General features: G+C 43.1%; 1 long non-coding RNA gene across 1 annotated transcript in view; it reads right to left on the bottom strand.

The window, feature by feature from the left end:
• Window positions 1-1,689: 1,689 nt before the first annotated feature.
• LOC140483962 (uncharacterized) overlaps window positions 1,690-12,589 on the bottom strand; it is a 77,388-nt gene continuing 66,488 nt past the window's right edge. Inside the window, exon 6 of the long non-coding RNA XR_011962101.1 lies at window positions 1,690-2,193. This is a non-coding gene — a long non-coding RNA (uncharacterized lncRNA). The remainder of the gene's footprint in view (window positions 2,194-12,589) is intronic.

The following is a 12,589-nucleotide window of genomic DNA, read 5'->3' as shown; positions in this document are numbered from 1 at the left end:
AATTCTCAAATCTTCCTCTGAATAACATCTGGGAAACAGGAAGGAAATCACGGTTTGTTTGTGTTATTCATAAATGACGATGGTGAGCATGTGGAAAATGCGGGGTGGGGGCAGTGGAATGCTGACCAATGTTGTGGATGACACAAAGCTGAGCTGAGTGGCTCACAATCAGGAGAATATAAATAGATTATTCAGATAGCCAGATGAATGGCCGATGAAATGTAACACTAATAAATGTGGGATGATGCATGTCAGATGTAATAAGACAAGTGAGTACTCAAACTATGAATGGGGAGGGCTAAATTTGCTCGTTTTTTCTTTGCAGCAGGGAAGGTTGAGGAGGGAATCTGCTACAGGTATACTGGAGTATAGGGGTATGGAGAAGATGAACAATCAGAAGCTGTTTCTCTTCGTCAAAGGGTCAAAAACAAAGGAACACATTTTTGAAGTGAAAGGCAGGGATTTGAGAGAGGATTTGTGGAATGTGTTTCGTACTGAGAGGGTGGTATGAATCTGGAATGCATTGTCTAGGAGGGCCGTTGAGGGAGGTAACCTCACAAACATTTAAAAAGCCTTTGGATGTGCACTTGCTGGTGCAGACATGACATACCTTTAATTCGTTTCATGATTCTATGCGTTGGCAGCCATGAATGCTCTGATATATTCTGAAGCAATAAGCAATGGCAGTTGCTGGTTTGTTCCTTTCACTAGACTCAGTAAGTGGCGCGATCACAAACCAGAATCATCTCATGGAGTTCCAGCATCCAAGCCATCTCTGGGAACATCCAGGGTAATTCACATGCTCAGTGCAAGCATTGTCTAACAACAACACGAGCATTTTTCCAGCTGTTTACCACCACTATTATAGCTACAGCAATGTCATGGACACAGATTTTTCTTCAATATAATGCAGACTTCTAGCAATGAGGGTGCTATTTCTCTGAAGCATAATAAATTACTTCCCAGATATTCACTTTGATGAAAAGCAAGTTTTCCTGTGTTTTGCTGCCAGTTATTTATCACAGAATTCCCCACCCCACTCCATCCCTTCAATATTTACCCTTTAATATTTTCTTGTACATTGTCTTCCTGATCTCTCACACCTCAATCCCTCACATCCCTCACACTCTCCATCCTCATTTGTTAATCGCTGATAAACCTGAGCCTCATCTCTATCATTTATTCCAACTTCCATCTCACAATGTGAACTGATAGGATTCCTTCCCTCAGCATGGTCATTCGATTGGCCATGCCTGATTTGGCTATTCATCTCGACTTTCTACTCAGTTTCTGACCCGCTGCTTTGGTTACCAAACTCCTGGTTAATTAGTTTAAATCCATTCGACAAACACGAGCAAAGCTCCCCAAAAGGATGTTGTTGCTCCTTCAGTTAAGATGCATTCTGTCTTTTTTGTACAAGTCCCACTTGTCCTGGAAGAATTCCCAATAATCCAATAACCTGAAACCATCAACCCTGAACTAGCTTTTTACCAACATGTTAAACTATACCGCCGTCCTAATCCTTACCTCTTTTCCATATGGCACGGGGAGTAATTCAGAGATTACAGAGGATTGTTCTGTCTCTCTCTCTCTCTCACTCACGCACTCACACACACAATAAGACAGACTCCATATTACTTTGCAGAAGAATACCAATAACTTTAAAAATAATCAGAATGATAACTGGAATGAAGGATTTAGTTAAAGAAAGGACGAGAGAAATTGCATTTCTTCTGGATGTCAGTTTGAGTTGGAGAGTTCATTTTCCGATGGATCATCACTATCCTCGTGAACATTATCAGTGAGACTCCGGTGAAATGTTATGTCCCACTTGCTATTTAAGTGTTTAGGTTTCCTTGAGTCAGTGATGTAATTTCCAGGATTGGTGATTTCATGCCTGGTCCTTTTCCTCAGAGAGTGTTAGATGGAATCAAAATCGATGTGTTTGTTTATAGAGTTCCGTTTGGATTGCCATGCTTCTAAGAATTCTCGTGCGTGTCTTTCTTTGGCTGGTTCTAGATGGATGTGCAGACCCAGTCAAAATGATATACTTCCTCATCCGTATGTAAGGACCTAGTGATAGTGGGTCATGTCTTTTTTCTGGCTAGTTGTTGTTCATGCATCCAGATGGCTCGTTTTCTGCCTGTTTTTCCGACGTAGTGCTTGTTACAGTTCTTGCAAGGCTTATTCTTCCTGGAGCAGAACAGACAAAGATGTGAACTTATCGCGGTGCTCAAAAGTATGAAGAAAGTTGCAGAGTAAAACAGGAAAACTCTGTTTCCGTTAGTTGGCATTACAGCATCAAGGAGTTCTAATTTCAATATGGTCAGCAAAAGAGCTGGGACTGAGATACATAAATACTTCTTTATTGAGAGAGTTCTTAGGATTTGGATTAGACTGCCTGGGAGAGTTGTAGATGATGATTCAATAAAGAATTGGATATATATTTGTAAATTATAAATTTAATGGGCTAGAGATAGGGCTGGAAAATGGAAGGTGCTTGGGAAACATTACTGGAGCTGGTGCACACACAGCGGCCAATGGCCTCGTCCTGTACTTTAAAGGCTTGTACTCTATCATGTGTCTGATGCAAATAAAAATCAGTATCGGATTATTTCCCGTTTTAAGTGCTCGCAAATATCTGATTATTTGGTGCAGGATAAACATTTAAAATGCAAAAAAAATTACAAGGTCAGTCTCATTATGTAGTCTATTTATTTCTCAGAACATGAATATTTTAAATGTTATGGTCTGATAACGAAAACAAATATATCATTGCTTTGGCACAAATCTCTTTGAAAAGGTCTGACTTTTCCCTCACACCAAAATATGTCCTTTTTCTTTTCACTGTCCACATTTCATATTCAGTAGCATTCTTTCTAAAAATCGGAAGTTTTGAAATTATTCTTCGCTAAAATTTGATAATGTAATCATTCACAGTGCATGTTTAATTATTGCCATTTCTAAATTGCTGGCTATTAGCTGAAGCTCGTACATTTCACTGAGAAATTTAACTGATTGATTAGATATAAATGTATAAGAATGCTAATTCTATTTGATTGTCCAATCGTTTACTCTCTCTGAACATGTAATCATTCAGAAGCCGACCATTTTCAAAATGTTGGAGTGGCAATGCATTGTTTTGAATCCTGACATTGAATGTATAATTCTAATCATAACAGTTACGTACCATGTTCTTTATTCAAAGTAAAATAAAATGTGCATTCTTTATTTTTGCGTTACAAAAAATTGATAGGAGTTTATCCTTTACTCCCATAAATATAGAATCGACCTAATTGTTTTCAGAGATTATAGTTCAGTTCAATAATCATACTTCATATCTCATTTTTGCCCAATTCACGAAACATAGCTAACAGTTGATTATTGTTCGGGTCAGTAAACTCAACACCTTGCAATGAGCTACGCTAAAAATGGCTTCCAAAAGATTTGGAATCATTTACAGTGTTACTGGAATTCACAGTTGCCTGTGATGCTGAGTGACACACTGACCTGCTCCTAAATCTGTGCAAAGAGTTTCTAACCTGGGTCAGGGCAGGTTAGTCAAACATTTCTTCACAACAAATAATTTGGAATCCACCCTGGGAAAGGTGGGAGCTCGCTAACAGACTATCACTGGTCTCAGTGTAGCTACAAATAATGTCCAAATTAGATATCAATGGCTGACCAGCAACCAAGTTTTAAAAAACCATCTTCAGTCAGAGCCTGGCCCAGTGGGCAGATGTGTCGCCATGCAGTGTCAGAATCACACCGCACAACTTCCTGATGGGGCTGACACCTGGCCTACCTCCCAGACTCCATACATCTGCACCCTGGACCGGATGCTGGGAAAAGACGTTAAACATTTGACAGTCTGATGCACTATCATGAGTCTCACAAAGAAACCTCTGAAACCATACCCAATAAATGTCACCTTCATTATCACCAGTATTAAAATGAAATTTTACATCTCTGTGGATGGCCAGATATGAATACATGGTTCACGAAACAGAATATATCTGAAGAAAACAGCAGCAAATGGCAGGCCAAGAAGCACGTTAATAACTGAACTTGGCGGATTCTGTTTGGTGTGTGGTGACATACACATATTGTACTGACACTCAGATGACTGTAACAATGCACAACGTAAATGTAAGTTTTGACCTAACACCTCGTCAAAGCTTCCTGATCTCAAACACATCACTCCCTCACACACTCAAGAATTGATGAGAACCTACAAGCTTTTTGAAACAGGAATCATCGTACAGGCCCTTCAGCCCTTGACGTCCTGCCGACATTTTATCCTGTTCTAAGATCAGACTAACCTACATACCTTTCATTATACGATCATTCATGTGCCTATCCACACACCCACACTCTCTGTGTAAAGAACCTACCTCGGACATCTCCCATAAATATTCCTCCAATTACCTTAAAACCGTGTTCCTTCATCATAGCCATTTCCGTCCTGGGTGAAAGTTTCTGGCTATCCACTCTATCTCTGCCTCTATTCATCTTGTCCACCTCTATCAAGTCAAGTTCCATTCTTTTTCGTTCCAATGAAAAAATACCTAGTTCCCTGATTTTTCTTTACAAGACCTGCCCTCCAGTCCAAGCAGCGTCCTGATAAATTTCCTCAGTACACCCACCAATGCTTCCACATCTTTCATATAATGAGGCGACCAGTACAGAACACAGCATTCTAAGTGTGATCTCACCAGGGTTCCATAGAGCTGCAGCATAACCTCACGACTTAATCTCAACCCACATGCTAATGAAAACATCATCCGGCTTCTTAAGAACCTTATCCACTTGGGTGACAACTTTGTGGGAGCTATGACATGGATCATCAGATCCCACTGTTACTCCACAACGTATGAATACTACAAACTGAATCGCTTTACAATTTTCCAGGTTGAACTCCAACTGTTTCTTATCAGCCCAGTTCAGCATCCTGTCAATGTCCTGTGCAAACTACAATAGCCCTCCACACTACCCACAATTACACCATGCTTTGTTAAATTGAGAAAAATTACTAATCCACCTACCCTCTTCTGCATCGAAGTCATTTATAAATATCACAAACACCAGAGGTCCCAGAACCGATCCCAATGGAACACCAATGAACACCGAGCTCCAGACTAAATACTTGCCATTTACCATCCCCCTCTGTCTTTTATGGGCCAGTCAATTCTGCATCCAGAAAGACCGGTTTCCCTGTATCCGATGCGTCCTTACATTCTGAGTGAACCTACCATGGGGAAATTTACCAAACGCCTGGTTAAAAACCATGTACTCCACATCCACTACTCTTGCTTCTTCAATGTGTTTGATCCAATCCTCAAAGAATTCAGTAAGGTTTGTGAGGCATGACCTGCCCCTCACAAAGCCATGCTGACTATTTCTAACCAAACTATGATTTGCAAGTAATCATAAATTCTGTCTCTCAGAATTCTCTCCAAAACTTGGCCCAATGCTGATGTAAACTTACTGGTCTGTAATTCTCAGGATTATCCCTATCCCATTTCCTGAACAAGGGAGTAACACTTGCCTCCCTCCAATCATCTGGCACTACTCCACTGGAGAGTGAGGACGCAAAGATCATCTCCAAATGTACAGTAATCTCTTTGCTCTCTTCCTGTAGTAAGCCAGGGTGGATCCCGTCTCCCCTAGGAGATTTATCTATCCCTATGTTTGTATTTCAATCAGTCTGTCCTTCACCTCACCATGTCTACTCACTGTCCAACTATCTGATTGACTGCTTTCCATTTCAGGGCTCTATACAGTGCTGCTTTCCTGAACACATATGGTTCCCTATAACCTGTTAATCATGGAATGGAAAACATGGGAAGGCACCAATGCCTTCCCGATGAAAGGCTGATGCCCAAAGCTTTGACTTTCCTGCTCCTCAAATGTCGCCTGACTGGCTGTGCTTTTCCAGCGCCACACATTTCGACTCTGATCACCAGCATCTGCAGTCCTCACTTTCTCCATTACAAAGGGCTGTCCCCTCTGCACACTGAGCAGGCAATTAATCAGCAGAAACCCGTTGTATTTAGAGCTGACTGTTCAGTTCTGGAAAATTGCATTTGATGAATACATTTACTGAAAATGAAATTACAACAAATATTCATTCAGTCCCAGAGTTACAGTTTTGGTTCATGAATTAGGCAGCTTGATAACGAGCAGTCAATGACTGAAGAACGCTGTGGTACAGCGTATTCCAGGTAATATATTCCAGGCTTGATGTGCTTTCCCTTAATGTTGGGTATATTATCGGACAGACAGATGTGATAAGGGAACGAGCTGACACGTGGAATTGTGACATTTTTGCCATTACAGAGATGTGTTTGAAGGAGGTCAGGGCTGACAACTCAATATTGTGCGGTACAAGAACTATAGGCAGCACAGGAGAGGGGTAAAGGAGGAGGTGGTGATGCATTATTAGTTATGGAGTCAGTTGCTGCAGTAAGAAGGGAATTAAATCGGAAAGAGAAGCTTAAAGCAGGTACACATTGAGCAGGTCAATGGAGGCAACTACCATATGTGTAGGGCTAAACTTAAAACGGCAGTAGAAGCGTAAATATGAGGCGTGATAAAACATTAGCGGGTAGTATGAGCGGGTTGAGAGAGATAGGGAGTAGTATATGATTTGGGAGGGTCTTAGAGATATAGGGAGGGGTGTCGGGTTTGAAGTGGATTAGTGAGATCGGGAGGCGTGCAGGGTTTGAGAGAATTATGGAGTAGTATAGGGTTTGGAGGAGGTTCGAGAGAGAGAGAAGGGTTACAGATTGGAGGGGGTTAGACGGACAGTGAAATGTATAGGTTTGGAATGGGTTAGAGAGATAGGGAGGTAATACAGGGTTTCAGAGAGATAAGGAGCAGCATAGGGCTTGGAGCAGGTTAGAGAGATAGGGAAGGGTGTAGGGATTGGAGGGGATTAGACAGATAGGGACAGGGTTTGGTGAGGTTGAGATAAGTAGGGAGAGATATAGGGTTTGGAGAGGTCAGAAAGATAGTGAGGGGAGCAGGGTTTAGAATGGGTTAAGGAGATAGAGTGTGGTGCTGGGTTTAGAGTAGGTTAAAGAGATAGGGAAAGGAGTAGTGTTTGGAGGAGTTTAGAGAGCTAGGGAGGGGTGCAGTATTTGGAGAGGGTTAAGGAGATAGGGAGGGGTGTCGGGTTTGCAGGAAGTTAGAGATATATAAAAGGGGTACAGTGCATGGAGGGTGTTATAGAGATAGTGAAGGCGGTAGGGGCTGGAGGAAGTTACATAGATGGGATGGGTGGAAGGTTTGGAGGAGAGTAAAGAGATAGAGAGGAGTGTAGGGTTTGGGGAAGGAGAGAGAGATAGCGAAGGGGGTAGTTTCGGAGGAAGTTTGAAGTTCATTGTGTCAGATCAAACACTGACACCGAAACCTCCTGCTGACTCCCCTCCCTCAGCCTCACGGTGTCAGATCAAACACTGACACGGAAACCTCCTGCTGACACCCCTCCTCAGCTGGTGGATCAGTGTCCCTCTACATTGAACAACACTTGGAGGAAGCACTGAGAGAGTGACAGAGCTGGAGAATGTCAACTGGGTGGGCCATTTGAAACCCACCACCAAGAGGAGCTCAGCAGCAGCATTACTGATCGAGGTGGTCAGGTCCAAAAGGACATAACTGCTTCACTGCATCTGCACCAGGTTGGGGGGAACGACTGATAGGGAGAAACATCCTTGACCTCACCATCACCAACCTACTGGCTGCAGACACATTGTTCGATAACCGTATTGGGAATGGTGAACTACCACACACAGTATTTCTGGAGACAAAGTTCCACTTTTACATCGTGAAGACCCCCTGTGTATACGTGACATCATCACTGTGCTAAACAGGGCAGATTTCCAATAGATTTTGGAATTTTGCACTGGCCTGTGTGAGGCGGTTCCAGTCATTACCAATAGCATCAGAATTGTACTCCTGTATAATTTTCACTATCACTGCCTGGCATATACTCCACTTTATCCTGGCCGTCAAGCCAGGGATACACCCTTGATAAATTGAGAAAACAGGAAGGCCTGACTATAGTAGCATCAAATACACCTCAGAATGAGATGAAGTTACTAAATTGGGCCACTTACTCACCACATGGTATAAATAGCAAATGAGACACAGATGTAACCAGTGAATAAGACCTAATCTCTATCTGGGTGAGTGGTGGTGGACAATCGCACAATTCATTGGAGGAGAAGAATCCACCAATACCACCTTCCTGAATGATGGAAGGGCTTAGCACAATAATAGAAATCTAAGGCTGAAACATTCACAGCAATGTTCAGACAGAAATATCGATGGGATGATCTATTTTAGTCTCCTCCAGATGGCAGTCTTCAGCTAATCCGACTCACTTTGTGTGGTATCTACAAACAGCTGGAGGGATTGGAAAATGCAAAGGCTGTGGGCCATGATAACATTCCATTCAGGCTGTTCCTGCTGGGATACAGCACTGGGACCTACCTGACAATGTTGGAATCTATCCGGGTGTGTTCTGTACACACACAGACAAAACATTAGACAATCAGTGACTACCCCATTGCTCTAATCCCTGTCACGAATAAAGGGATGGCAGATGTCATCTACAGTGGGGTCAAGCAGCACTTCCTCAGTACTAAAATGCTCGGTTAGTACTAAAGCTCAGTTTGGGCTCATTGAAGCCTTGGTTTAATGATATACAACAAGAGAACACACAGCTGAATTCGAGAGGTGAGGTGACAGTGACTGAACTTTTAACATGATCATAACTACATTTGACCAAATGTCGTATCCAGGATTAACGGCAAACCTGGAGCAAATAGGAATCGTCTGCATTGGCATAAGTTATACCTCGTACAAAGGAAGGTGGCTGGGGTTGGTGGGGAGCAGCCATCTAAGTTTCCCCGCAGTTCCCCAGGGGCGAGGTTTCTGGGTAAGCCTGTAGATGACAAATGTAAAGGTAGGGCACCAGACTCCTACAGGATGATAGAGACAACTGGCGGTAGTTGAACTGGACAGTTATCATACCTCAAGTAAGGGAGAGATTGAGTAGGACAGTCCTTTAGTCACCCCAGGAATTGAACCCACACTGTTGGCATTAATCTGCATTACAAACCAGCCATCCAACTGATTAAGCTAACCAAATCCTAACACAGCCTTCTGTGGTAGATATTGAAATATTATTCCATTCAGCTATGTTGTTGGACACCTCTGGAGCAGGTGGAACAAGAAGCAAGCTTCCTAGCTCAGAGAGAGGGACAGCATCAGTGAGCTGTAAGAGTGCTCTCTGCCCTAGGCCCTCTAATTTTCAGCTGCTTCATAAATGACTGTAAAATCACAAGTGAGGATGTTTGCCAATGATTGGACAGTATTCAACACCATTCATGATTTACTCAGATACTGAAGCAGTCCTTGTCCAAATGTAACAGAACCTGGAAATATGCAGGTTTGTGCTTAACAGTGACAATCCCATTTCCATTACACATGTGCCAGACAACGATTACTGATATCAATGGAAAATTGAGACACACCCTCTAACGTTCATTTCCACCACCATCACTGAACACACACCAAACAATATCGCGGGGATTATTGTTAACCTGAACTGGACTGACCATATGATTTCATTACCCATTCCTGTGAAAGGGTTATGCTAAAACATTGCCTTCTCCTGTACTTCAGATGCTGCCTGACTTGTTTTACTTTTCCAGCGCCACTTTTTGACGCATATAAATTCTTTAGCTACAAGAATATGTCATGGGCTCGAAATTCCTCAGGAATAACTCACCTCAAAATTTCCGAAAGCCTGCCCCCTATTGCTCAGACACATGTTGAATGTGTGTGTGATTAAATACTTCCATTTGCCTCTGTGAGTGCAGCTTCACCCCTCTTCCACTGACGCTCAGCAGCAGCAATCCCTGCCATCTACACGGTGCCCTGCAGAAATTTACCAAGGCTCCTTACAACGTACCTCTGAAACCCGACCATCGAGAAGGTCAAGGGAAGCAGATACACGGGACCTCCACCGTGTTCGCTTCTGTCCCAAGCCATCTACCATCCTGATTGGGAAGTATATTGCCGTTCCTTCAGTGTCACTGTTTCAAGTTCCCTATCGATCAATAAATGCCGTCCCAATCACATTTCATGAATAAATTAACATAACAGTATTGTCGAGACCTGTTCAATGCAGGACATGGTTTTGAATTTTGTGAGCTCAGGCTGCTTGGTCCAGGCAGTACATTGCTTTTTGTGAACAGCTGAAGGGATATTAATACAATATTAATACAAAGGATAATAATTGTGTATTTTCAAAGTCCTTGTACTTAATAACAATACGGTCTTGGGTGTGGCAATGAGACTCATCATTTCAATGCTACTTACTGTGTGTTTTCATCATATTGTTATTATAACAGTGTACTGAATAAATGGGTGAATTTTGTGCTTATAGAACAATCTAAAAGTTGGTATTATGAAAGGATATCGGAACTTCAGTAAAGAGACTTTACTTAATGGCTGTTAATGGTTAAAACAATGCTGCAAACATTTACACAGAGATTTCCAGCTTAAGTCATACACAAGGACATTGGGCTGGTATCACGCTGGCCATCAATGGAGCTGTACAATTCTGTTTGGATACTGACATTTTGGGGCTAACATACACTGGATATGGTTTATGAGGGATTCAATGTACGATGCCATGTGCTTCAGGAGCCCATCACCTTTATAACACCTTCATTCAGGATCAGGTCCAAGGTGCAGAATTATAGAGATTGGGTGGCACACAGAAAAGATATACTTGCAAGACATGGCTGTTTACAGGTCGTTGTTATAAATATTGAACTGCATCTGGACCAGCACCATGTGCGAGTCCATTGACCAGTCTGCCCCACACACATCTCCCTGTTGTTCAGGTATGTCTCTAACCAGTCTATTGTGAGGGATTGTGTGAGTAACTGCCCAGCTCCAGTTTGGGAGCTCTCTGGACAGATTTTGGAGATGGCCAGTGTTTTGGAGGTCGTGGTGAGGCCCAATAACACTGTCTGAATTCAGGCTTTTCCTCAAAGTCATTTTCAACAGCTTTGCTGCCTGCAAGATGGTGTGTTCACTGATCTGAACATGAATCGGCTGTTTACTACAGTCACTGAATTGTGTAATAGTTAGGCATGCGCTCTGGTAATTCAATTATCATTCACTTCAACAGTTCTCAAATGAAAAATAATGATGTTTGGTTTATTTTAAAACATGCAAGAAATAAAGTGATATTAGCTCTTCATTAAAGAAAATGTGAAAGTGACCTGTTATATATTTCCCATGAACTAATCAAGCAACTGCCAGATATTGTCTGTAAAGCAGGATTCTGTGAACAGGACTATGTCCCAGGCAACATCACCACCCTCGCTGGTAGGTTCTGTCCCACTGACAGGACACAGCCAGGCAGACGGGGACAGCTCCTTGGTATATCGTCAATATAGGGTGGCATGGTGGCTCAGTGGTTAGCAGTGCTGCCTTATAGCACCAGGGTCCCAGCTTTGATTCCAGCCTCAGGCAACTGCCTGTGTGGAGTTTGCACATTCTCTCTGTGTCTGCGTGGGTTTCCTCCCACAGTCCAAAGATGTGCAGCTCTGGTGAATTGGTCATGGTAAACTGCCCAAAGTGTTCATGCATTAGTCAGAGAGGCGTGTGTTGCTCTTCGGAGGGTCAGTGTGGACTGGTTGGGCCGAAGGGCCAGTTCCCATACTGTATGGAATCCAATCTAATGATAGTGCTCAGCATTGATGCTGGATCCTGTGGCTGCTAGACTGCTCTGTGGCAGGTTATGGTGGAATCAATAAAAGGAAAACATATCATTGACCACATCATCACCGATCTGCCTGCTGCAGATACGCCTCTCCATTTCAAATATCAGTAAGAATGGTCACTCCACAATGGGGAGCAAGGACTACCTTCACGTTTTGCAGACCCTCCTCACCATGATATGTAGCCCTTTGAGTACTGAATGGGACAGACTGTAAACAGATTGAATAATTAATGATGATGCATCCATGAGGTGCAGAGGGCCATCGGCAGCAGCAGAATCATACTCTGTACAGCTCATTCACTCTTCAACCTCACAGCCAGACAGACCTCCCACTGTACAGTAACCATCACACCCCGACATACCTCCCACTGTACAGTAACCATCACGGCCTAACATACCTCCCACTGTACAGTAACCATCACGGCCCATCATATGTCCCACTCTACGGGAACCATCAAGAGTGGCATGGTGGCTCACAGCGCCAAGGTCCTGGGTTCAATTCCGGCCTCGGGCGACTGTCTGTGTGGAGTTTGCGCATTCCCCCCCGTGTCTGCATGGGTTTCCTCCCGCAGGCCAGGTGAATTGGCCATGCTAACTTTTTAAGTGTTTTAGTCAGAGGGAATTGGGTGTGTGTGGGTTACTCTTCACAGGGTTGATGTGGACTGGTTAGGCCAAAGGGCCTGTTTCCACACTGTAGGGAATCTAATCTACTCTGCAAGGTTCAAGTCAGGGATGTGATGGAATAATCAATTGTCTGAATGAGTGCAGCTCCAACAGTAC

This window comes from Chiloscyllium punctatum, chromosome 12 (assembly GCF_047496795.1).
Source record: "Chiloscyllium punctatum isolate Juve2018m chromosome 12, sChiPun1.3, whole genome shotgun sequence".
Taxonomy (NCBI): domain Eukaryota; kingdom Metazoa; phylum Chordata; class Chondrichthyes; order Orectolobiformes; family Hemiscylliidae; genus Chiloscyllium; species Chiloscyllium punctatum.
The sequence above is the reverse complement of the archived record's forward strand: the minus strand, read 5'-3'. Positions and strand labels throughout refer to the sequence as shown.